Below are 27,773 nucleotides of genomic sequence, written 5' to 3' on the forward strand. Positions count from 1 at the left end.
GTCTGCAGAGCGGACAAACGCCTGCTCTCTTGGCCTGTAAAGCAAGATGAGCGCCACAACCCCAGAGTCGTTCACGACTGGACTTAACTGTCAGGGGTCCCTTTACCTTTACTTCCACCTCCACCGCTCCCCTTCACCCCATAACATGCGGAACTAGAAGGTAATTTTGCAGACTGCACGCCACAGCAACCGTTCCAATTAAGGCTGCACACATATCATAAATTTAAAAGTATATCATCCCCTTCTCCCCCAGCAAGGAATCCTTGCAGAGCTACAACCTCCAGCATCCTTAAACTGTAATTCCTAGGATTCTTGGCAGATGCCTTAGAAGCATAGCGTCTGTGAAGTCCCAAGACTGCTGATGAGCAGCAGACCACTGCAGCCAGAAGAGTCCCACAAAGGGATCCCTGTCGCTGGGAGAGCGAGGGATTCCATTTATGCCCACCCTGAAATAGAGTGCCGTAAAGAATAATAATAAAATAATTAATTAAGCCTACTGCAGGCAGCCATTTTGTTTCAGAGAAGTGAGGAAGACAACCACAATATGCAAATGTTATCAAAAAGCAATCTCACCTCCAGCTCCCTGTGGGTTAAAGAGAGAGAGAGAAAGAGAGTGAGTATTGGTTTCTCTGGGAATTAAATGCCACCCTACAGGTTTGTTCTTTGGACAACAGCCAGTTTCTTTGGTGTGGGAAGGGTGAACCTTTTCGAAAGCTGACAAACTGGTACGAGGAGAAGGCTAGCTGGCACACCAAAGCCGCAACTTCCCACACAGTGAGGCAATTTTACTGAAATACATAGACAGAAGTTCTATACTACAAAATGGAATCAAGGGCTTTGCCTTACATTTTAGTTGGAGGGAGGAAAGTATTCCTCCTACTTATCTAAATCACACCTATGCATGTGATTTAGATAATTTAAGGGTAAGGTGATTTACCTTACCCTTTATGCATGTACAATGCGATAAAGAAGGGCCTTTAAAACAAAACAATGAAAAGGGAAATCTGGTTTGTAGAAGGATTGCTGTGCAATGAACAGTGCCTTTGCTTAATACAGTGGTACCTCGGGTTAAGAACTTAATTTGTTCTGGAGGTCCGTTCTTACTTGAAACTGTTCTTAACCTGAAGTACCACTTTAGCTAATGGGGCCTCCCACTGCCGCCATGCTGCTGGCACATGATTTCTGTTCTCATCCTGTAGCAAAGTTCTTAACCTGAGGAACTATTTCTGGATTAGCGGAGTCTGTGACCTGAAGCGTCTGTAACCTGAAGCATCTGTAACCCGAGGTACCACTGTAATAAAATACATTCTCGTCATAGGGATGTCTATTTATCTGATTTATTCTCTTTGCTTCAAGGCACTTAAAACAGTTAACAAATCCAAACAGTAATCCCAAAATGAAACAAAATGATTCATACTAATCGATAAAAGAAAATTACATAACCTGTATTACAAGATCAGGGAGCGTTGTCCCACTTTTCAGACAACAGGAATTTCCTCTGGTACTTCTCTCTAAAAGTAAAAGGTAAAGGACCCCTGGATGGTTAAGTCAAGTCAAAGGGAACTATGGGGTTGCGCCGCTCATCTCGCTTTCAGGCCAAGGGAGCCAACGTTTGTCCACAGACAGCTTTCTGGATCATGTGGCCAGCATGACTAAACCACTTCTGGCACAATGGAGCACCGTGACAGAAACTAGAGTGCACGGAAACACCGTTTACCTTCCTGCCACAGTGGTACCTATTTATCTACTTGCACTGGCATGCTTTCGAACGGCTAGGTTGGCAGGAGCTGGGACAGAGCAACGGGAGCTCACCTCATCATGGGGATTCGAACTGCTGACCTTCTGATTGGCAAGACCAAGAGCTTCAGTGGTTTAGACCACAGCACCACATGAATTATTGTTTTCATTTATCACTAGCTTTTTACAGTAAAAAGTCTCAACAACAACTCCCATCATCCCTGACCACTAGCCATTTCCTTGGAGCAAATTTCTGGGGTGCACAAGGGGGCTGCAGTGGAGGAGAAAAAAGAGAACTGCCATTGCACAAGAAGAAATCTGCTCGATGCTGCCCACTATGTTTTAATATTTTATTGTAAGCAAATGTGTTGATTTTAATCAAAGAGTACGGTGCAAAGCCTTTTAGAATTATTTGACCAAGTCCAGCATTACAAGCATATGGTTAGATCAGTTTTGTCAAGGCTGCCTCTAAAAAGGCATCAGGAAAACATCCTGTTAGCCAGGGCACTACAGCATCCCATTTCCTGGCTCATGTGTTAGCCTAGTCTGGTCATTGTGATTGTTGGAACACATACACAGCAACAGTTCTTTGCATGCACCATCATACACACAAGCTACACCAGGCAAAACAATTGCACAGATCTTACAGTAGGTGGGTCTGTGATGAAGTTCTACTTTGGGATGGGAGGAGAGGGCGAAGTTTAACATGAATAATCTCTGGATTCAGGCCAGCCATTGTCTCCACCTTTTCGCATCTTAACAAACAGACCAACCACAAACAAAATGCATAGAACCAATATTCTTTCTGCACCTGTACAGCATGAGTGCTGCTGTTAGATTAAGCTTCAAGAGATTTGTTTATCTAAGTTCACAGCTGTCTTGCCCAGCAGCCAAACTTTGTTTCCTGGTTCCCAAAACACTTCCTTTTCCCTCTTCATAGACTTTCCGCTTGTTAGGAGTAACATGCTCTCTGTGAAAACAAATGGGCAGAACTGGGAAAGGCATTTTTATTTATTTATTGTCCTGGTGAACATTTCTGGTATTTTACACAGTTTCGGTTCTAATAGGGTTGTTCTGGTAATGAAACAGCCTGCATTTTAATTATCAAGGTGTATGCGTGGTCAGAAGTAAAGCTTAAAATCATGGACACAGTTCCGAGATAACAATGTGCAGAAAGAAGCTGCAATCAAGTGGTACAGGTAAGGGTAAGTTGCATGAAGACCTGTGGAGACTTTGGCTGTAGTGTAGCTACCCACTGCCCTATCAATACTGGCACCATCAATACTGGAATGGTGGCGCTGTGGTCTAAACCACTGAGCCTCTTGGGCTTGCAGATCAGAAGGCTGGCGGTTCAAATCCCTGTGACGGGGTGAGCTCCCGTTGCTTGGTCCCAGCTCCTGCCAACCTAGCAATTCAAAAGCACGCCAGTGCAAGTAAATAAATAGGTACCACTGTGGTGGGAAGGTAAACAGTGTTTCCATGCGCTCTGGTTTCCGTCACGTTATTCCGTTGCGCCAGAAGCGGTTTAGTCATGCTGTCCACATGACCCGGAAAGCTGTCTGTGGACAAACGCCAGCTTCCTCGAACTGAAAGCGAGATGAGCGCCGCAACCCCATAGTTGCCTTTGACTGAACTTAACCATCCAGGGGTCCTTTTCCTCTACCTTACTGGCACCCAAGAAATACCCCATTTGGCATATGATGCTACATTTGGCATTGATTTACGTGCACCAATGGCTAATGTGGATCATCTTTAAATTGCGCCTGCACACACTCACAGTGGGATCTAACTGTTCAGCTCTCACACAGACCCTACCTGCACACATGCATATCCTATGCAATTTATTGGGTTCTTTGAGAGAACTCACTGTTCCAACAGAAGCATATCTCTTTGTTCTTTGAAAAGCAGCATATACATATAATTGTAGGCAATAGCAATGCCTTCTGCAGTTCTCTGGTTATACAAAAGTGTATTTCTTTTCAAAACAAATACCTCCTTACTAGACTTGAGTTCAGAAATCTGCTCAAGTTTCTTTGGTTGCCGGTATGGTCCACAGATAAGGTGTTCAAGGATATTTCAAGTTCAGATGTACAGCACATTAAGCAGAGTCAGATATTATTTGTGAACTGGGGACAGGAAAGGATAGGAAGAGCAAATAGGGACACAATAGGGGACATTCATATGCAAGCCTAAAACTGACGGATCTAGCCCCAGCAGACTGCTTCCATGCAGTCCCTGACCTTATTCAGCTAGGTGGAGAAATTGTAAAGGGATATAGTATCTTGTTGAACTCTAATGTGAAGGTGTAATTTTAAAAAAACACTACTCTCAAATCCAAGCAGCTGCTTTTCAGATCAGCCACTACGGATGTGTATACACACCAACCCCGCTCCCTGGCTCCAACACAAAAGGACAGGATTTCCTTCGACTGGGCTAAGGGTGTTATTTGCAAGTGCCAGCTCTCTACAAGATTTCAACTTGGCTAGGAAAACACAGCTTAAGTCAAGCTATGGTGTTTTGTTTATCCATCTCCCACTGCAAAAGGATATCCTTCCTGTTCCATGATACATGAAGGCCACCTGCTATTGGGCTAGCAGGACTTAACAATACAATAATCCTGGCTCACACTAGAGCTTTTATAAGCAAGAGCAACTCATTGCCCGTTTTTGCAGCAGCTCCAAGGCCAACTTCATTGTTCAAGTCATATATGGCTTTGGAGAATAATTCCTGCATATACTGTGCAATAGGCATATACAACACCCAAATCCAACATGCATTCCTACACTTAGAAAGTGTTCGTGGGGACTTAATGGTTCCTGAACTGTTGCTTGCTTTCTTGGACCTAGTTTGGATGCACTACAAGTGTTGCTGTTTTGAGCTTGCCCCTCTCTTGTGGTCAAACTTTTCACATCTCCCCCATGGCACACAACTAAGGTATTAGACCACTGTAAGTTTAGAGGGTCAGTTGGCCTGAATGCCAAGTCTCTTAGACTTCAATCCAGCAAGGGTTGAAATCTAATGGAGGATTCCATTGTTGAACTAGCCAGATAAGCTTCTTAGACAAGCTTACCCACACGTACCTTTTGCCCCACTTTTTCCAGGCAGAGGTCCACCCTTTAATGCTCTGTTTCCAAGAATTTTTTTTTGGGGGGAGGGGTGTTGCCTTGCACTTTCCCAGGAAAGAAACCCACTCTTTAAAGCTGAACTGGAGCAAACATCAGTTTGGGTTTTCTGCACATTGACCTTTACTCCGATACAGCTTTAAAGAGCAGGCTTTCATGTGGAAAACTCCTTAGCCAAAAAAAAGGAAAGGGGGTATGGGTGGGTGCTCAGACAGAGAGCTTTAAATTGCAGACCATGCCTGGAAAGAGTGGAGGAAATGTGTAGATAAGCTCCCCAGCAAGTTAATGGTTGTAATATAATAAAATTAGGGGCAAATGAGTGTGCCCCCCTCCCCTCCCCTGACTGGTAGTGAGAAGCAAAATAGCCAGAAGTGTGAGAGAGCTGCACTAGAAGCATGCAGAAGCCAGAGGGTGAGAGCCATGCCCAATTTCTGCTGGAATCCAAGGCTGTAGCTATGGGAGAAGCAAGACTTTCTAGGGCAGGCATGGCCAAACTTGGCCCTCCAGCTGTTTTGGGACTACAACTCCCATCATCCCTAGCTAACAGGACCAGTGGTCAGGGATGATGGGAATTGTAGTCCCAAAACAGCTGGAGGGCCAAGTTTGGCCATGCCTGTGACTAGGGTGTTAATGCTGTGAGCTCCTCCATCTTAGGCTCAGGTTATGTAAATAAACCGTATGTCATAAAGAAGCCACAGGTTCTGCTGCACCTCATTTCAAGGAAACTGAACCCTAGATAAGCACCTGGAACCCCTGGAATCTCGCCCCGCTCAGAGATTGGGGTGACGTGCAACAATACTTTTGAGGCTGAATTCCTCTGTGTGTTTACCTGGGATTAAGGTCCACTGAACAGACTGAGTCTTATATCTAAAGTAAGCATGCAGGGGGTTGTTCTGCCATATGTCAAATAGCACATTTTCATATGTTAACTAGGATTTAAATAAAACATTGCAAAATCAGTAATGTACGTTTAGGTTGGAGTCATAAGCATCGTGTATATTACCATCCCTCCCCCACCCAAATATCCATTATTTTTTACAGGGAGGGGAATCTAGGACAGGGGGAATATATTCCCACCCAACCCCAGTTCACAATTCCCGGAAATTTTTCATGTCCAGTTGAGCACCGATTCACACTTTTCACGAGCGCCATTTGAGAAATCTCAGCTGAAGGTGTGAACGCTCTCTGCTGAAAAGCTTTGTGTGAGCTGAAAATCAGGCAGTGTGAAAGTTTTCTCCCATCTATAATTAAAAAGCTACAGCTCACATACTCGAAATGTCACATTATGGCTAAGTGGCATGAATGCATATGTGAAGCAGTCCTTTGTCTGACACACAGCTAGAGTTGTATGACAGAAATCACATAGCGAGAGCCCTAAAGTGACTAATAGCTTTGGTATGGCCTCTGCTGGCTGGCTTCTCTTTCTTTATCTCGCTGCAACCTCCATCTAGATTAGAAGCAGGAAGGCTAAAGACCCATTATGGGAACAAAGGATGGTTCGCTTTGACCAGGGTGATAAAAATCAATGATTTTTTTAAAAAAATATGGATTTTTTTTTAACTCAGATTTTTAAAATTAAATCAGATTTTTTTAATTTAAATTGGATTTTCAAAATAAAATGCTTTTGGAAGAAAAATCTTTCTAAAGATGGTTTTCTTTTTAAGTTATATTATAGTCCAAAGGCTATTCATCAGGAAATAAGGATTTGTTTTCATGTGTGCTAAAACTCAGTCTAAGGGTTTTTTTAAAAAAAAATAATGTTTAACCACATCAGTTAACAAACATGGATACATATGCTATAATGTTATTGTTTTAGTTGAATAAATTGTTTAAATTGTTATTAAGGAAATGATTATTTTTCTCCTTCCAATAAAGTACAGCAGAAAAGTTGTCCAAATATAAACAGTTTAAAGTTAAAATGAAAAGAAAGAAAGATGTTAAGTGATTAAGTTGATCTTATGAGAAAATTGGTTTTGGAAAACTGTTACAATGAAATACACTGAAATTCAGCTAGGAAGTCACTTAACAATGTTACTAAGATTGGATCAAGTACAATTAAGATGTGTGTTTGTTTGTCTGTTTAAAAAATTTGGAAAATCAATAAAAAATTATCTGTTAATGTATTTCTAATAATATAACCAAATCAGTAATTTTTGAAAAAACTGTAAAAACTACTCTGAAAATGCATTATTCCAAAAATGAAACCTTTATCTGGTTGTAAATATTAAGATTATACCAGCAAGAATTGAGTCTTTCCATTAAAAAAATGATGTAAATCAAGTCTTACTGACTAGTGATTTAAATCAATTTGATTTAAATCAAATCCACCCTGGCTTTGTCACACAAAATTCAGGACTTGGAACATGGGTGTAGCCAGGGATCTATGTTGGGGGGTCAAGCTTCATGTTGGGGGGGCAGAACCTCAGTTAGTTAAGTATTTTTATTGTTTTACTTGATTGGATGGGGGGGGGGAGATGCCCACCTACTTCCCCCTCCCCAGATTATGCCCATGACTTAGAAATATAATGAAGATCAGTTCCAGTGAGTAACTGCAGTAAATCCTGGTTGGAGGATAGAGAGGAATATGAAAGTGTGAAGAAACTAGCCTACTGTACAAAGGTAAAAGTCACATTTATTCCCAGTTTACTTTTCCCTCTTCCCCCTCCCACAGCTTTCATGCAAACCCTGGAGGTTTGTCTAGAATGTAAGGATGGAAATGCCACTTCTGAAAATCTAGCAGAAGTATAGGTTTCATTTCTGCATTAATTGTTGCCAGAAGGGGGGGGGGAATGTTTTCATGGGAAGTTCTAGGGAGTTTTGCGTTGTAAACATCTGTCGGTCTCATGGATCACACCCCCACCGCTACATTTTGAAATTTTGCGCAGTATTTTGGAACACTCTACAGTGAATTATGGGGGGCATAAGTGTGCATTGTGTGGAAAGTGGTGGGGGTGGCGGCAACATGTCATGTGACGTTTGCTGTTGTGTGTGAATAAAATTTAGCACAACATGGCAGTACTGTATATCAAAACAAATCGGGATCTCCCTTAAAGAGGGCATGTGTTGCAGTGAGACCTGGCAACCAAACCCTGTGTTGTGGGTGGGTTGATTGATTAGCCACAACACCCAATTGGTAGGTCCCTTGATGCTGGTTTTAATCAGGCCAATGGGACACAAGCTAAACGGTTTGAGGGACCTATTTAAGCCCGTGCATGTGACCCAGAGCTTCCTCTTTCGGTGCTTGCATTGGAACACCCGCCCACCTCTCCGTATATTTAGTGCTGTGCGCTTGAGCTTGCTATGCCATCGTGTGTCGTCTGTCGTTGGGACAGGGACATGGGAAGAATTTTCCCCACTTGGCTGATGCCATTTGGGTTTCACCTGCCACGTAGCAAATCGTCACAACTTGTAAGGTTGCGGATAGGCTTTGATTTAGGTGATAGGGATGGGAGAATGCTCTTGCCATCTCTAAGTGAAGGGTATTCCATTAAAGGAATCCAGGGACTCGGAGGATTGGTCAACCCCTGTGAGGTGGTTGTGCCTGTGCCTGAGTCCAGGGGGTGCATTTGGGTGGTGGAGATAGCCTGTTCCTGGCTTTCTGCTTATCCAGGTGTTCACCCTTGGCTGACCTATGCTGGAACCCTGGGTCAGCGCTACCTGCAATGGTGCAGGGAGCCAGTCGAACCAGAGCCTATGCAACCATTCACTTGCTGTAAGTTGGGGCCTAAATTCTACCCCAAAACCAAACCAAAATTTGAGTCTTGTCTGAATTTATTTAAGGGGGAGGTTTAAAGGTCTGAACACGCAAAAAGCCACAAGTCCATAACACAACAGGCACTGGAGTATAAAAGGAACATTAGAAATCTGGGCAGCAGGGCTAGGATTATCATGAGGAAAACAATAAACTCCACATCTCGCAGACTCTTATCTTAGCAGTCTAAATTCTTTATTATGGAGAATCGCAAGAATCTCTTTGCACCAATGGGGGGGTATTCTTGAAATGCAAATAACAGCCTTCTGAGATATATTTAAACTCCTCTCCCCATCCCAGATGGTCCCCAAACTGCTCAGGTTCATGGGTTCAGGTGAAAAAAAATCCAGAGTTTAATGCAGTTAATGTCACATCTAGTTTGACCCTTAGAAGGGGATTTTTAAGAGGCAAAGATTGGTGGGAGGGAAATATTCATAACATAACTTCCTCACAGGTTTACCGTCAGGCTGCTTCAATTATAAAATGCTGTTTGGCTGTTGTTGTTTTAAAAAAGCACCATACACCTGATGGGGGGGGGGACTACTTCCCTATGACAGACATCATAATCATGAAATGACTACCGCTTAGATATAACCTAAGATAAAGTGTTGTTTTATAGTGGTTTTAGCTGTCCTTGTTTCTCCAAAAATCTGAAGCAAGAGCGAGGAACCTGTGGTCATTCAATGCAGCTAACAACCTGTGGGAAAGGTGATGGGAATTCTGAATTAAGTACCTAAATACCCATGGCTTCCCCCAAGGATAATGGGAATTATAGCTTGTTAAATGTGCTAATTCCTCTCAACTAGCTAACAGTTCCCTGGGAAAAGGGATTGATTGCTTGGAAAAACCACCCTGAGCTCTGTGAGGAGTACAGGAGCCTCCTAACAGCACACTTAATAAACTACAGTTGCCAAGATTCTTTGAGGGAAGCCTTGACTGTTGAAAGTGGTTCAATACACAGTGCACATGGGGCCTTAGACGTACACAGGACACTCCATGACCTTGTTTGGGGGAAGAGAAAGAGAGTTAACTACAATATTGTTAAATCTATTCAGCTCTCAAAACACGAGTGTTTTACACCACTTAATGATGCATGTGTGTATATGTCCCTTATTTCATATAGTATAGTATGCCTTTCAAATCAAGTTAGGAGATCACAGCTCAACTTGCCAACTCCCTACAACAAGTGTTTGGTCAACGACTGGGCCGCAGGAAGCTGCTGTAAATGTAGGACAGCATTTCTGCTCCTACACACCCCAACCCACTGCGTCCCCAATCCTGCAAGTACCCATGTAGAAAGCTCCAAGAGCACAAATGTCCCTCCAGAGAGATGCTCTCTCTCTGCCAATGACAAGAGTCAAAATGGGGTGTTCGTACTTATCCAAAGATACACAAAAGAAAAAGGAGAAAGAAAAGAAAATGGGGAAAGGTTTTTAAAAAGACTTCTGGTTCTCTGTCAGCTAAATATAGTATTCACTCATCAACATCCAACTATTCTGTTTTCTATAAGTCAATATCTTTTTAATCTTCAAATCCAGATATTACAAGTTCATTTTCTCCTTCACACAAAAAGTCCACAAGTTTCCAATCCTTAATAAATGTCAATGATGTTTTTTCTCCTCTAATTAAGCACATTAACTTTGCCATCTCAGCTAAATCCAGCTCCACCACAAATTCTGCCCGCTGCCACCCCCACCTCCACAGCTCCATAGATCTGTTCTACTCATTTCCTCCCTGCTTCACTCAGTCAGTTTTCCAGTAGGAAGAGGGGCTGTTGGGGGGGGGGTGACATGCTGACCTCAGGTATTGCAGAAGCACACACACGCAGGGAGCAAGTTCATGCAATCATGTGGCAGCTCCTGTGTGATAAGCCTGTCATGCATGAAATGACACAGCGTCTAGATAACTGGCTACCCAAAACGTGTCCCTCCATAGGGTGACTCCACTGAATAGCTGCCATGGGATAGTTACAAGGGTCATGTGAAAACTACAGCTGGGAGTGTGTGTACTTATTAGCCACTTAACAGAAATATCTGGCCTGGTGCATCACAGCAAATACACTTTTCTGAATCACTAACTGCAAACACAGATTCAGGCAGCCACACGGGAATGCAAAAATACACTGAGCATGTTTCAGCTGTGTAGCACTTCAAAGGAGGAGCTGAGTCAGCCCTTGTAATATTCAAACATGCAATCTGTGTTATTCATTCAAAGTATTTAAATCACCCTGTCTATGAGACATCGTTATACAAAGGTAGGAACGGAGGCCAGTCAAAACCTGCCATGACTGTTCTCTTCCCACTCCCATTTCTCTCTCAGCTCTTCCCAAAACTCATGGTAATTCCCAACAGTGTAGGAATTAAAATAGCATAAGTAATGAAAGTTCCAATATAAAATATGGAAATGAAAATGATTGCTTCACAGCCTTACAATCCCCGATCTTAAATGAGCCATGCAGAGCCTTGCAAAGAGCCTTTAAAGTGCCTGAGGCTTCAGCTTCACTGTCCATCTGGTGGCAGGCAGTAAAAAATAAAATCCCATCTTCCCTTGCCAAGTGTAGTTTTTGGCTCCTTGACAGTCATGTCTCTACTGGTCTCTACTGAGACCCTGGTGGTGCTGTGGTCTAAACCACTGAGCCTCTTGGGCTTGCTAATCAGAAGGTTGGCGGTTCAAATCCCATTGCTCTGTCCCAGCTCCTGCCAACCTAGCAGTTCGAAAGCACGCCAGTGCAAGTAGATAAATAGGTACAGCTGCGGTGGAAAGGTAAACGGCATTTCCGTGCGCTCTGGTTTCCGTCACGGTGTTCTGTTGCACCAGAAGCTGTTTAGTCATGCTGGCCACAAGACTTGGAAAGCTGTCTGTGGACAAACGCCGGCCTGAAAGGGAGGTGAGCGCCACAACCCCATAGTCGCCTTTGACTGTACTTAACTGTCCAGGGGTCCTTTTCCTTTTCCTTTACCTACTGGTCTCACACCAGATGTCACACATGATACCCAGTGTGGGATAGATAAACAGAGTTTGGAGAAAATCTTATAGGCTGAATCCGAACCTCTAGCGGGCCATGTTTGGCCCACAGCCTGAATGTTCCCTAGAAGAATGGAGTTATTAACATCTATTATTTCATACTCATGATGGAAGCCTACACAAGCTGTGATCCACCAAGCTAAATATCACCCACCACAAGGTGTTGTATTGTGGCTCACAAGGGATTTGAAATCCATCCACACAGCTCCATTACACAGATCCAGAGAGGTAGCAAAAACAGGTCAATTGAGCCTCTGGATAGTTATCATAAATAGCTAGCAGGTTGCATTTCGATTGATGGGTCATATAGTTAAGCACCTGCCTGAGAAAAGAGGAATGGATGGATGGGCTATGCCTCCAGCATCTGTCTCACTACACTTAACAGTAGGCCTTGGCTGGCAGGCTTCAAAAAACCACCACAAGGTATACTGTACTTGCACCTGGAAGAGAAGTGTCATCACCAAATAGATTGTTTCTGTAACTATTCTAAGAACCTTAAATTTCTTTTCAGAAAAGGTTTCTAGACTTCATGGCGTGGAAGATGTTTATATTTGCACTTCCTCCACATTTACCAAACACAAACAAAAGAGCAGAAACCAGCCACCAGAGGGAGCAGTTATCTTGGATTAGTGGAATCAGACAATTTCTACAGAGGTAGTCTTTCACCACAAGAACAGTCGAACTTTCAGGTACCGTAATACTTTTTATTGTCGTTTTATGAGCACACAGAGGCAAAGGAGCAAGATGGACTCAAAACGGCAAATGGCCCGACAGCCAAAAGAGTGGAACAAATGCGCTCAAGGCAGAATATCCAAATTGCACCCTATGCTAATAAAAACGTAATAGCAATAATTGTCCATATGCTGCTTTTAATGGCTTCACATAATTGGCTGTCTGAGACACTATGTGTCACCTTACCTAATGGTAAGTCTGTGAGTTGTATCCAGTTACGTCATTTCACGAGTGGGACTTCTGTTTGTGCAACCCAACTTCCTCTCCTCTTCTCTCTCACTGCCCCCAACTTTCCAAAGCAGATTTAGGGATGGGGCAGGGAGGCAGCAAGAGGGAGGGGAAGTTCCCTGGCAGGAGGGGAGCTCACCCAGTAATTAAGTTGAATGCAACCCTTAGTTCACAGTAGGTGGGATATTATTTCTCTGTAAGTGGAACATTTAGGTCCACCAAGCCTCTGTCTCCCATTCTCTCCATTCTGTTTTCAATGCCCTCGCTGAATTTTTTTTCTAATGGTGTTGCACATGTGGACTGTGTGAAAGGATATGTGTTAAGGACAAAACTGGGGGTGAATGCAAATTTGTCACCAGGACAGGAGATCTGAGGGGAAGGAAAGGGGCTTTATTCACAATTTAACAAGAATAATGCTGGACTGGGATCTTGAGATCAAGCGGTGCTCACCAAGGACAAAAGTAGGGCAGTTTTGTCCATGGGCTATCACATAGCATAAACACATTGCAAACTGGGCCACTAAGGGCTTGCTCACACTTTCGTGCCTACAAAGCATGGTTGATGTAGTTTTCCTCTTGCCCCACTGCTTTCCCAGGGAAAACCTACTCTTTAGCTCTAAATCCAAGAAGCTACTAGAAGTGCCAACTCTCGCTGCCAGCCTTGCACTCTCCAATACCTGCAGCATCAGGCCCTCCAGTGTTTGCAGCTCGGATGGTAATTAAAAGGAAGGGATTCTCCGGAGTCAAAAATTCTCATCAGGAATGAGGCAGCATGATTAGAATGTTGGACTATGACCTGGGAGACTAGGGTTCAAATTCCGGCCGCCCACACAGCTCACCTTGGGCCAGTCGCCATCTCTTAGCCTTACCTTCCTCACAGGGTTGTTGTGAGGATGAGACGAGGAAGATAACCATGTACGCCACCTTGTGAGTGCCTTGAAAAAGGTGGTATATAAATGTAATCAATGAAATAATAATAATAATAAATAAATTCAAAATGGCACAACGGATTCTGGTTCACACAGAAAATATTACAGTTGAAGGTGAGGTGTCATGCATACACTCAGCAAATTTCTGATTGCCAAAGAAAACCTGACTGGCAGTAAGCAGTATGATTAGTTGTGCATTAAGGGTTTCAAAGAGTGAGCAAATGCAGGTTAAGTATTCAAGTATTGTCTGACCATTTGCCTCAAGTATCATCACCTCCTCAAATCATTTTTAGAAAGCCTGGAGGAGAGGAGCAGCCCTGCTGGATCAGGCCAAAGGCCTGTCTAGCCCAGAAACAAGATGTGGCATCCCACAGTAGCCAGCCCATAGCAGTCAACTTTTCCCTTTTCTTGCAGGGAATCCTATTCGGAATAAGGGAATTTCCCTTTAAAAAGGGGAAACGTTGACAGCTATGAGCCAGCCAGATGCTTATGGGAAACCCACAATGAGGACACTCCCCCCCCCCAACTCTGGATCCCTAGAAACTGGTATTCAGAGCCATGCTACCCCAATCCTGGAGGTATCATACAGCCATCAGAACTGCTTGGTTGGAAACTGTCTGTCTCGGGAGAGAATGGAGGAGTGCGCCTTTGGGGGTGAGGTCAAGCTATTTGAAAATTGCAGTGCCTGCTGTGGCTGTAGGCACTGATGTGGGAGAGACATGTTTTGCTGCAGCTGGGACAGATGAAGGCATCTGGTTGTGCTGCTGAAGATGTGCCATGGCGCTTCTTCTCTCTGTGCTCCTCCCAGCGGTCTCTTCTCTCTGTGCTCCTCCCAGTGCTCCTCCTCTGCTATGGATCCATGACTTGACTGCCTGTCTCCAGGCACCGCAGTCGTAGCCATAAAACTATAGAGCTTTATCCCCTACAAAACTGTCTAGTTACCTTTTAAAGCAGGGGTCAGCAACCTTTTTCTGCCATGGGCCGGTCCACCATCCCTCAGACCATGCAGTGGGCCGGACTATATTTTGAAAGAGAAAAAAAATGAACGAATTCCTATGCCCCACAAATAACCCAGAGATGCATTTTAAATAAAAGGACACATTCTACTCATGTGAAAACACGCTGATTCCTGGACCATCCACGGGCCGGATTGAGAAGGTGACTGGCCCGCATCCGGCCCACGGGCTTTAGATTGCCTACCCCTGTTTTAAAGGCATCTAAATTGTTGGCGATCACCACCACTTGGGGCAGCAACATCACCGCATGAATGAATCCTTCATTTGATCTGCCCTGGAATCCCCCAGGACTCATCTTCATTGAATAACCCTGGGAGTCTAGTGCTGTGGGAGGAAGAAAACTTTCCTCTATCCACTTTCCCCACTCCACCTTAATGCCATTTCCCCTCTTGCCTTTTCCCCTTAACTACCAAGCTCCAAACATGAGTTGCAAGCTGCTCTGATTATTCTGCTTGCCCTTTTCTGGCAATTTATACACACACACGTAGACCCAAGCACCTTCTTATTTTTAAAAGGGGAGGGGGGATTGATGCAATTGGATGTTGCAACCATTGCCAAACAAGCAATCAAGTGTGCTGTTTACACAATGAAAGAACCCAAATTCTTGGAGGAAGGACACTGAACATCCTGTGCTCGTACGGCTAACAGCAGAAGTACCAAACACCAGGAGCGTGTCTCCTGTTTAAATTTTAGATACCATCTTCTTCAAGGAACTTAAAACCCAGGGTACGAAGCTAGTGCAAAACAAAAGGCTACTGTAGATAAGCAGTCAAGTCCCTTGCTTAAAGGGCACTTCTGACTCAAGCTCTCCTACATATTCAGTTTATTACTAAAGGAGAAATCCCCCCCTCCACTTTCCAGAAGAAATGTGCAGTGAAGGAAGATGTCTTGTTGACATTGCACCTTGGCTAATGCACCAGGAAAGCCTTTGTAATGAGTCCACAGACTTGCCATATGGATAGAACACCTCTAGACCACAGGTAATGGAGTGGCTGAACGAGTAGTAGTAAGTGTCCTCCTGAAATTATGCTCCAAAGAACAGTGATCTAATGAACCTATACTCAACACAAGGGATAATCACATGTACAGACAATATACTGGTTGTAAAGTTCCTCTTGGGGCCACTTGCACTGCTCTAGAGGCAAGTTACCTTTCGTTTTAGATCACAGATGGGTCATCTATGGTCCTAGGCCTCATTTTGGAAGCTCATTTGTCACTCCTACAGTAGACTACTGAGCAAGGATGAAAAGCGAGAGAGAAATGCAGGTACCAGAGGGCGGGGGGGAGGGAGAGAAGCTGTACCCCCACCCACTTTTTAACTGGCCCCACCCACCGCTGACTCATCCACATGTGGCCCCTGAGAGATTATCCTAAAGAGAAAGCGGGGACGCCCACAGAAAAAGTGTGCCCATCCTTATTTAGATTTTACAAGCAGAAAAGTAGGCTGCTGCTTCCACATTTTTTACTCTATTAGCAAAATGCCTGCCAAGCAGTGAAAATCTGTATTGGGAAGAGAAAGCTCTAAGGCAGGCGTAGGCAAACTCCAGCCCTCCAGATGTTTGGGACTCAATTCCCATCATCCCTAACCACTGGTCCTGTTAGCTAGGGATGATGGGAATTGTAGTCCCAAACATCTGGAGGGCCGGAGTTTCCCTATGCCTGCTCTATGGAATAATCTACAAAAATGCAAATGCAATACGCTGGCTAATAACTGTTAGTAAATATATAATCCGTATGATGTCATTCAAAATATACGAATAAGCCACTATAAAACAATATATATCATATAACACATCTCACAAAATATACAAGTAACTGCAAGTTGTTATATGTATCAAAGTCAAACAAAGATTCAAACACCCAATGAATAGGCAGTCCCAGCAGACATGCCCCACTTCTGCAAGGAGAGTCCTGCTTGATAATGCCAAAGGTCCAGCATCCTGTTCTCATTGTGGCCAACCAGATGTCTATAGAAAGCTCTTTACCACCCCACCCTTCACAGTTAGCTTCATACTTAACCACTGATTCCCATTTACTGATGAAGCAAATGCTGGTTCAACCACCAATCAGGTTCTCACAAGGCACACCCAATATGAATCCCTATCAATACAGGCTAGAACACATGATCAATCCCTTTAATTTCCCCTACAGACGTCAATGGGAATCATTTACATTTAGGATTAAATAAAGTGGGTGCAGGTCAGGGAAAGCAGATGTTGCTCTTCCACAGGAGTCAGTAGGAGCCACTGAAAATACTATTTGATTTTTTTGCGATGACCAATGGTTTCTTAAAAAATCAATCTGATTGATCGACTGACATTAAGAACCATACATGCCTATCTACATAGCTTCGTTGCCACAACCTGTCCAGAGTTTTGTTCTTTGGTCACACTCGTTTGTGCTGAGCGTTGCTCAGTACAAGGTCACTTCCTATGTTCCAAGAAGTCTTCATCCTGCGACCCCCAATTTATAACAACTCCAGTTGCAATAAAACACTTCTAAAGGAAATATTGCTGCACAATCAGACTTTGGAAACAAACTCTCCTTCCCAAAATTAGAAGAGTCCTTGTTATGGCTATTGCAGATAAAAGCCATTGTCCAAACCAACCAGCGGCGGCCTTCCTGAGTTTCAGAAAGTGGACAATTACCAGCCAGGAACAGAACCTGCAACCTCCTGTACACAAAGCATTGTGTTCTGCCTCAAATCTACAGCCTTTCCCCATTGCCAAAGACTAGAAGACACAAACTAGACCAGAGCTTGGTTGATGGGAAAGGGAAGCAGAAGTGTGGCCTCATTAAAAGGCACTTGTAACAAACTGATATGTTAAAGTGTTAGTATAGAAACAGCAGTCAAATGCTTCCTGCAAACCCTTTTCAATTCCACAGTATGAAGACCACCAGCTTGTATTTTATAGCCTAGCTTCAACATAGCTCCAAAATGTGGTACAGTACATGCAGATGACATGTTCAAAGAAAATCGACACGTTACATTAATATTGGTAATTGCAGGATCAGGCCCTGGTTCTTATTTATTGGTTTTGGAATACCAAAATCACTTTCGCTTTTTTCCTTTAAAAAAGCAGTTCTTCCAAGCATCCTTTTTTTCTTGAAGGAGTCGCCCTATGGGAAAACACTAGGAAAGCTTCAATTCAAACAACAACAGCATGTGTTTCTTGTAAGGAGAGAGGCGGCAATCACAACTAACGGTTCATTTCTTTCCTGGCAAAGAGAGAGCAACCGGCAACACCACCCACTGATAATAAAGTTGTCAGCCTGACAGACACCACCAAAGTGTTGGCACAGAATAGGGTAAAAATGCTACACAGACCTCTCTCGATCATACTGGATCCGTTCTAAAAGTCATCCAGTTTCTTCCACTACAACAGTCACCCTCTGCTTTGCATATCAGATTTAAATCTTGACTTGGACATTTGTCTCGAACGTCTATATCCCGCTTTTCAATGAATCGTGCTCAAGATCAGATAAAAGTACGACAATTTAAAGCGGCAGCAACGTGTATCAAACAATGGGATACAAGTGTCCCCTCCTCACGGTGCCATGCCATGCAAGCTTACTCACAAGCAAGCCCAGGACTTTGGGCTGCAATCCTAACTAGAGAGAGCAAGCCCCGCTCAACACCATTGCTGCTTGCCTACCTCCGAGTAGACACGGGTCTGCAGTGGCGGATTCCACCCAGAGGCTGCCAGATCAAAACGGCAAAAGTTAACGACACGACAGGCAAGCCCTCCATCTAAATTGTATTAAGGGGAATTTTAGCAAGCCTAAACGAGCCTCCTAGACCTCTTACTGATGCCTCCCCATCCAGTTCATAACCTCCCAATCCTTTCCACGAAATATGGGGGTGGGGAAAACACCCTCTGGTTGCGCCTGATCTACATTTTAAATCAGTTCTTTAAAAAGCGACCTCCCTATCCCCAGCCACGCGAAGAGGAAGTCGCCTCCCGTTTTGCAGAAGCAACAAGGTCACATTTAAAGCACCGTTTCTTGTTTCTTTTTTATTTCAGCAGACAATGTTATGGAATATATATATTTGTAACGTTTCTCCAGGATGTCTCAGGAGAATCCGCTGAAAGTCCTTGCCCGATATTCCTGCAAGCCGAGAATCGCCAGCCTTGTATCCGCTCCAAGATCCGAGGATTTGGAGACCCTCTCCAAGCGCTCGCTGCATCCCTCTGTCTTTTTTGCTGCCGCAGCCGCCCTCGAAAGCGCCTCTCCTGCAAGAACAAAGGGACACCCCCCCTTTCCCTACCTGCTGGATCCCAGTGGGCGCGGACCGGGGAGAGACGAGCGAAAGCGCCTCGTCCTCCTTTCTCGCCTCCTCGGATGGATGAGATGCGCTCCGGGTGCGCGAGCGCCGCCGAGTGGGAGCGTTTGAATGGAGGGAGGGCGGAGCCCGCAGGCGACGAAGGGGAGGAATAATAGCCCTTGTCCGGTCAAGGAGGAGCAAAAGCAACGGACCTTGCGCGGGTTTTGCACGTGATGGGAGCTTGTGCGCCTCTGCAAAGTAGCTGCAAACTAGTTGCTACCCAGGGCGCAGCCGCTGCGGAGAATGCAATTGCAGACGGCGCTCAGCCGTTTCCCTGTCCTTTTTCAAAGCGGGTCTTTCACAAATGGGAGATAAAAGCAGACTGGGGGGAGGGTAAGAGGGGAATTGAGTTAGAAATGCTCGAGAGGAAAGGGATAGGCGTCTTGACTCACTCCCCTGGAAAGCCTCAGCTCCCCTCGGGGCTGGGTAGTCGAGCGAATGGGAACGCGATGCAGCGCGTTGGAGAAAAACCTCGGTCAGCCTCTCTTTGCTATTGCCATAACCCTGTCCTGGTTGCTATAGAAATGGGTTTTTTAAACAGACCGTTGGAAACATCAGGGAGTCGTTAGAGGATTGGCTTGTTCTAAGCTGGGATTGGCCTGTTGCTCAGGCTTTCCAAAGAAAGGAGGATCAGAGGTTTGTCTTGGCCCAGGACATTTCGGTGAAGAAGCGCTGCAAGTATGTGAGTGGCGCAGAGCAATGCGGTTATCTGTTTAGGGAAGGCTTCCTTGAAGAACTGGGAAAGATTGCCGTAGAAGCTGCGCTGGTAACAGCGCTGGGGTAAGACGTTGGTCGATGCAGAAAAGTATCAGTGATATCAGTGGCGTAGCGTGGGTTGTCAGCACCCGGGGCAAGGCAAGTAATTTGCGCCCCCTAACCCTGAGTGAGCCAGGTAGGGGCAGAGAGCTGCGAGTGCGAGCGTGCGCCCCCCCCATGTTGCGGCCGGTGCGACCGGCCCCCCCTGCACCCCCCACGCTAGGCCACTGAGTGATATGCTTGCAAACAAATCTCATAATTAGAAATGCTTATAAACCACGTAATAAAAAATAATTTCTAGGTGGTGTAAGTAAGTTATGCATTACACATAACTTATGCATGTTTGCACAGATGTAAATCCCCACAAATTTCTCAAAAATGGCCATAATAGTTGAAACTTTGGCTGGCATTTGCCACTCTAGATGCATAAGAAAACACTCCAGTCCTCCATGCAAAGCAATTCCCTTAATACAGAAAACAGGGTGGGGAAGACATCAAGCATGAGGAATTGCTTTATGCCAGAACCCCAAGATCCACCATCTTGCAGTAGGTACAAAAGACAGGATGGGTTCACATTACCGCCTTAAAATGTAGTGAAGTTTCTTGCCCTACGACTCCACTCAGCAAATTAGGAACTGCTGAAAGACTCCAGCTGGTATGAAGCTGGTTTGAGAAACAACCCATCAAACAATAGCATTTATTAATATAGTACAGGATACACATGCATTTTGGATAACATTGTGCGGACACGGATTAAAACCCAGTGCAGGAAATGCAGTGAGCACACCATAAATTGCTCTGTGAACACAACCAAACACTTAGAATTAAAGAATTCTGTGCTCTGGAATTTGTTAGGAGTTCCAGAGCTGAAGGGAGCTTCCAGCTCTTCAGTGCAAAAATCCACTCCTGAAAAAAAAAAATTTGCTAGTGGTGGTCATACTTGGCCCTCCAGCTGTTCTGGGACTATAACTCCCATCATCCCTAGCTAACATCCCAGGGGTAATGGGAATTGTAATCCCAAAACAGCTGGAGGGCCAAGTTTGGCCACCACTGTATCAGAGCTATCTTCTTCCTACTCTTTAACTAGCATGTCTGTTGCAAGCTAACCCTGTTAGTTTTTGAATAAGTGGTAGTTTTCAGTTACATTTTGTCCTCTGCTCATGCAAGCTCGACACTGCACTGCAGACTCAAGTGCAATAGACACAAGTGTTACAATACGAATTTAGACAAAATGATGGCCTGAAGTCAAACAATGTTTATTTAAACTAGTAAGTATATAGCATCACATTTTGGAATAATAAAAGACTGCTGTGTGTGGTTGCAAGGCACATATTTTTCAGGTTTCCAAATCCCACAAGCATGGTATGTTTGTGTAAAAACAAAGCCAGTGTGTTAATTTCTAACAGTTTTAAAGCTGCTGTACTTGCAGCAATTTTAGCTGGATCAGTTTGAAATTTGTCTCAGCTATAGACTTCATCAGGTAGAGCATTTCAAGTTCTTTACTTGAGAGGTATCATTTTACAAGCTTATAACGGCAGAACATTTTGTTGTTGTTGTTGTCAATCTACTTAATGAAAGGGGCACTCCCATGCTTCTTTAAGAGTATAGCTTTAATCAGAGTTATGAGATGTACTTCGCACAGTGCTGTTCGGTTTCACGCTCTGGTTTGAAACTAGCAGCCATACAGTGACAACACTACCTTCTGACAAACTCCAAAAAAATAAATGGAAAGGTGATAGTTTTATGTACGAGGAGCAAGGATGAGGATGTACACAGATCTTGTTCCTCTAGCAATTGGTTTTTTTAAAAGCAACAATCAGGAATGTTATGTCTGCACCTTATTTAAAGATTATCACACATTCCAGAGTTCCTACACTCAAAGTGCTTGTGAAAGATTTAACTTTAAAAACTGCAGTGGGATGTCTACTAGATTACTTAATTATTTGTAGAAAACAGATTTTTCTAGAAACAACCTTATTTTGGCCCAAGGAATGTTCACTGTTAGTGAACCACATGACAGCTGAGGGCGTGGCCAAAGCAAAAATGGGAATGTCCACCCCAATCTTGTGCACAATTCCACTCATACCTCCCAGCTGCCTTGTGGGATATCTTCAGGAGAAGAAAGGCTAAGGAGTAAACCCTATGCAAATCTGGAGGGGAATCCCTAAGACTTAAGAGTCCCTAAATTGGATGGCACCTTGTATGCCCCTTCTAGCAACTCCTGCAGCCAAGCTGGTGCCAAGTGTATTGCTCTGCTTTCCTTTGGACCACATCAGCAAGGTGGGGGGAGGTCTTGTTGTCTGGGCAGGACCTCCATACACACTGCTTAGGCTTGAGGCACTTTGGTGCTACTAACACATCCATCTGACTTCACCTCTCGCCAGTGGGGGGTGCAGGGGGGGATGGCCGCACCGGGCACAACATCGGGGGGGGGGGCGCTCGCACTCGCAGCTCTCTGCCCCTACCTGGCTCACTCAGGGTTAGGGGGCGCAAATTACTTGCCTTGCCCCGGGTGCTGACAACCCACGGTACGCCACTGCCTCTCGCAGTGGTGTCCAAACTTTTTTCAAAGAGGGCCAGATTTGGTGAAGTGAAGGGCCGTGAGGGCCGACCAAAGGGCCAGCCAAAGTTGTTAAAGGATTAAAGTTGTTGAGCTTTTTATGATTTTACCCCAGGAAATTAACTGCTACAGGGGCCGGATTAAACTGACTGGCGGGCCGGATTAGGCCCTCGAAACGGACTTTGGACATGCCTGCGTGTAGAGAGACTCCATTGTCTCTCAAGACAGATGGATACAAACCACCACCCCATGGTGGAGCTGTGGCCAAGTTGGAGGGGAAGAGGACAGCTTGCAACTGGTGTAGAAGTAAAGGAACAGAAAATCCTTTGGCCTAGAAGGAGAGATGTTCCACTGCACTATCCCATACTAACACTCCTTTGAGAAAGTTATTATAAAAGCTGCAGTAATTTATTGCTCTTAAATATGTTTAATATGTGCATATCAGAGTCTCATTGTTCTTCTCTAGAAGAAGGGTTGTTATTTCAAGATAAGCAAATAATGGTTTATGTTTTGGTTCTCATTGTGGAATGGAAAAACTGTGAAAAGGCATACCACTCTTTCCCCCACCCTCCATCTACTCCTTGCTGAAAAAATAATTTAATAATCTGAGCGACAAAGCGCATTGTAGTGTTTCCTTGCCGGAAAAGTGATTCCTACAAATATACACTACACAAAGTGTGTTGAGTGGAGTCACTGTATTTTAATCCTGCCCTGTACAAAGCATTACGCTTTAGCCCCAAAAGTTCTTTTCTCTCTCTTCCCCAAGAAAAAGGCTGATCGAGCAGAAATTTCTTGTTTCAAGGAAATCATGATTTTCGCAGGCTTTTGGGTCACCCAGGCAAAGAGCTGATATACCCGGACAGCCAGAGATGAAGGCAGCAGCTGGATTCGTAGAACATTTGAGACCTCAAGTAACTGGCAGAGAAGGTTGAAGAGAAGAGAGACCAGCAGAGTGCAGATCAGCTAAGAAAGAACAGAGGAAGAAGTCATCTTTCGCATCTGCTCACGGCAGTTAAGAATATCACCATTGCACAAAACAATGAAGACTGCAACAATAATGGCCATTTCCCCCATGCAATTATGCTGAGGATGCATTCAGACATAATGAATTAACTTGGTACTGTCTCTGTAAATAAAATCAGCATCTGGAACCACCTCTCTTTAAATCCCTGCTGGGTTTAAAGCCTTGCCAGAGGACTAGATAGAAACCTATTTAATACACCTGTTAAACTGTCAACACAGGGGGCGCTGTGGGTTAAACCACAGAGCCTAGGACTTGCCGATCAGAAGGTCGGCGGTTCGAATCCCCATGACGGGGTGAGCTCCTGTTGCTTGGTCCCTGCTCCTGCCAACCTAGCAGTTTGAAAGCACGTCAAATTGCAAGTAGATAAATAGGTACCACTCCAGCGGGAAGGTAAACGGTGTTTCCGTGCGCTGCTCTGGTTCGCCAGAAGCGGCTTAGTCATGCTGGCCACATGATCCGGAAGCTGTACGCCGGCTCCCTCGGCCAATAAAGCGGGATGAGCGCCGCAACCCCAGAGTCGGTCACGACTGGACCTGATGGTCAGGGGTCCCTTTACCTTTAAACTGTCAACAACCACCCAAGGCCTAAACAAGGCTCAAGAGGCAACACAAGGAAAAATTTAAAGCACTGATTTTCACTATATATATATATATATATATATATATATATACGCGCACACACACACATACATGTGTGTGTGTGTGTGTGTGTATATATGTGTGTGTGTATCTATATCTATATCTATATACACATACAGTCATACCTCGTGTTGCGTCCACTTCATGTGTTTTTTTGCGTTATGTCCCGCAGCAACCCAGAAGTACTGGAACAGGTTACTTCTGGGTTTCATCACATGCACAGAAGCACCAAATTGTGCCACACACCTGCGCAGCCGCAGCACGAGTTGTGGGCATTTCACATTATGGACAGGCCTCCGGAACGGATCTCGTCCGTAACACGAGGTACCACTGTCTGCACTGAATAAAGGTATCAAAACCAGGCCCTGTGTAACCTACAAGGCCACAATTGCCCTCCTTTAAAAGGTTTTCTCAAATGTGTGAATTTTGACCTGCCTTGAATCTTCAGCGCCTGGTCATATACAGCACCTTCTGCCCACCCACCCTAACTCAGAATTCTCTACACCCGCATTAGAATTCTAATCCCAAACCTATTATTCCACAACCTGGGAATGATTAATTTGGTACAAACTTGGTCCTTTCCATCTTGCCTACAGAAATATGCTTTGAGAAGTAGACAGAGAGGGAAAAACCTTTTTGTGCACATCTGAAAAAAAGCAGTACAACTTACCATTACTGTGTTATACAATGAACTTTTGTCCAAGCAATACTGTTTTACATTATGGTCCAATCTGTCTGAAATAAAGGCAGAAAGCCCTTTTATCTGGACAGCCTCTTTTGAACTCAAATAGGCAGGCTTGGGTTTCATTTTTTTCACAGGTAGAGTTGTCCTAATGTCACTTGTTGAGGATCTTCTGTGCATCTTGCCCTGACTGTTATTTCCTCTAGACTCATTTTCTGATTCGAGGTCAGCATTCCCATCAGAATTATCAGAGGGTGGCATCTTTATCTCTTTAGTGATAGAAACTTGGGCTGAAAACAAAAGTTTAGCTTCAGTGACATGGTAGGTAATCTTGGTCGGATTACAAAAACTGCATCAGCTGTGCTATGAAAGTACATTGATCAAAACTGTTTTTGTTTAAGTGTTCAGAAATGCATCAGCTTTGTATATCAGGAATATGCTGTCCTTTAGATAGCCATTCAGGAAAGTCAAGGGCTAAATTGTCTCTGCAGTATCAATATTACACCTTTACCCAGGCACAAATGAAGATTTGGTCCCACTCCAGTGACAAACTGCTTTCAAAACTGTTAATACTCTCAGGACGAGAACAGCTGCAAAATCCATAGAATAGTTTATGGAAAGTAGCATACTCGCATTCCCAACTCTTAACAAAAATGAATTTTCTCATTATCAAATGTGGTGCTTTGGAGAAGGCAAGTGACAGTTTAACATCATTTTTCACCATTAAGTGCAAGCTGCAAACAAAATGGATCTTCATCCAATAATAAACCCAGTGATGTAAGTGAACCTGCCTATTACACTGGCAAAAACAGAAGTGTTCACCATTATTCAAGTGGAAATGCTGCTGACTTACTGTACTTCAGCAATGTCACTCCAATTCCCATAATTAGAAAAACGCTTTGTGCATAGCCACACACATGGATACAAACAAAATTAAGTCCTAGCGTCTTAGAGTTTACTCCCAAATAGGATTGTATCTTTTATGCATCACTTATGCATAAATAAATTCTATATATGTTTGATGGTATGTGCCAATATTTTATTTTTTTTGGGGGGGGGGGAGCTGTGGCATGTTTGAGAGGACATCTTTTAACATAGTATGTTGCAAAAGGCAGTTTTGTTGTAACAGCAGCAGTTCCACTCCAAAGCAGTAATTGTGCTACAGTGACTCCTGGCCCCCAACACACCGCTGTATCAGAGCAAACGTAACGGGATTTACTTACAGACTTAGTAACTAGTAGGCATTCAAGTGTGCTTTCCCTGGGCATGGTTTGACTAGAAAAGTACCATTTTAGCAGCCTTTGCCCCAGAACATCTAACCATGGGATCCCAAGAGTCTTTGGTTTCTGCCTCAATAAATCTGTATTAACAGGACAATAAAGTGGTGAATCCCTCACCATATTAGAAAGGGAACATCTAGGATGGATTTAAACGCAACAGACTGTGAAACCCTCTCCTTTCATATTAAAATTTTACAAGCTGCAAAACACTGAAGAGATACCTGCTCAGGGCCAACCCACCCATGAGGCAGAGTGAAGCAGCCTGCCTCAAGCGGTGGGATCCTGCAGGGCGGTGCCCCTGCTGCAGTTGCCAGAGTCACACAGTTTCCAGCAAGCTCTTGGAAGAGTTCTGTGAGATTGCGCCAGCAGGTGCCACCACACGACCCCAGTAAGCAAGGCTTCAGCGCAAGGGTGGCACCTTCCCGATTCACCTCAGGTGGTGAAACAAGCTAGGCTGTCCCCCGTACCTACTGTACTTGCACTATAGGTGTTGCAATCTCAAGAATGCCAACACACAGGTTATTAAAATTACATTGAACAAAAAGCAAAACTGAAGTTGAAACTTGAGATAATAAAGCATTCTTATCCAAATGGGCTCTAGATATTTCTATTAAAAAAGCAGTTCAGCAATGAACAGTTATGGAGAAAGAAAGAAATATTCTAAAGCTTTTCTAGTGCCTCTGTTTCCAAATTACAAAGCAAAGCAGCTTCCGTTCCCATTAGGATTGTCAAGCCTGTTGATTTTTTATCGGTCACAGGCTAGTTAAGAGGTGCACTATGCCTTCAAACTTGGCCAAAAGACAAATGACTAGGCTAAGCACCCATTCCTTTTTCAGTACTAGTGAGTCTGCCATTGACAAACAGTACACACTCGAGGTAAAAATAGTTTGAAGCTAGCCCTTTCACAGCAGAGTACCTCAAGAATAATTATGACTTGCAGTGCCTGCAGTCAACTCCTATTCTCTCTAGTTTGAGATTTTTGAACTTGCAAGTTGCAGTAGCAATGTTTGTTATTTGAAAACATAAGCAAGCATAGCATTGTGTATATGAAGTGAAATAAAATATAAAAATAGACAAGGCAGAACAAGCCAAAGGAATTCAAACAAGAAATTTCTCCTCAGTTGCATCAACTCTCCCTTTTCAGCCACTACCGGTATATATGTTCCCTTTCATACCAACAATCGTGAGGTGTGCAAGTATTGTACAGCACAGGTTTCAGCCAAATTACAAGGCTTATTTGGGTATACCACAACCGTTAACAAACCTTCCTGATACAAAATTTCTTTTTAGACTTGAATAAAAAAAAAAAGTTATTTAAAACAATGTTGTCAAAAACTTTAAATTTTCCGTGTCTTTTTTTTTCTTTTGAAACTGCCTAAATGCCTGACACACAAGATCAGCATTAAGCTAAAAATAGTTTTGCAACACAATGCTTTAAAAGGAAAGCTAATACCTAAAGCCTTAATACACAAGCACATCTTAGCTGTCTCACGGCAAGACTTACCATCATTAAGTAGATGTTGAAGCCAGAAAATGAAAAGAATCAATAATATTCCAAAAGGCAAACAAAACCAAAAGAAAAGGACAGGAAATGTTAGGTCATTAATTAAAGGGACCAGAGGGTACTTCATTTCTGCTCCAAAATCCACCTCAGCTGACTGTGCACATGTTTTACTAATACTTGCTGTGCTGCACTAAGCACCTTAAGATAACTACACTCTGTTATTACGTCACAACATGACTCACAAAGCAACTATGCTGTCATTCCAACACCACTGATTTTAAAAGAAGGCTGCAATCCCATTAAGGGAGGAACACAAAGATTGTATTGAGGTTAATTGGAGAACCTGCAGCACACCTGGTATAATGACACCTCCTGTACTTGTAATTAGAAACAACAAACTAATGGGAAAATAACAGAGCTCCTCAAATTCCTTTATTAGGCCCACCAATAGCCCCAAAAATAAT

General features: G+C 43.8%; 1 long non-coding RNA gene across 1 annotated transcript; it reads right to left on the reverse strand.

Moving 5' to 3' along the window:
- Window positions 1-22,861: 22,861 nt before the first annotated feature.
- Window positions 22,862-27,484, reverse strand: LOC310764814. Its single transcript, XR_014549215.1, has 3 exons — window positions 27,310-27,484; window positions 24,514-24,815; window positions 22,862-23,144 (listed from the first exon to the last, which is right to left on the reverse strand). It is a non-coding gene; the product is annotated as an uncharacterized lncRNA (long non-coding RNA).
- Between the last annotated feature and the right edge of the window lie 289 nt (window positions 27,485-27,773).

Source organism: Podarcis filfolensis, assembly GCF_964270895.1.
Source record: "Podarcis filfolensis genome assembly, chromosome: 6".
Lineage (NCBI taxonomy): Eukaryota > Metazoa > Chordata > Lepidosauria > Squamata > Lacertidae > Podarcis > Podarcis filfolensis.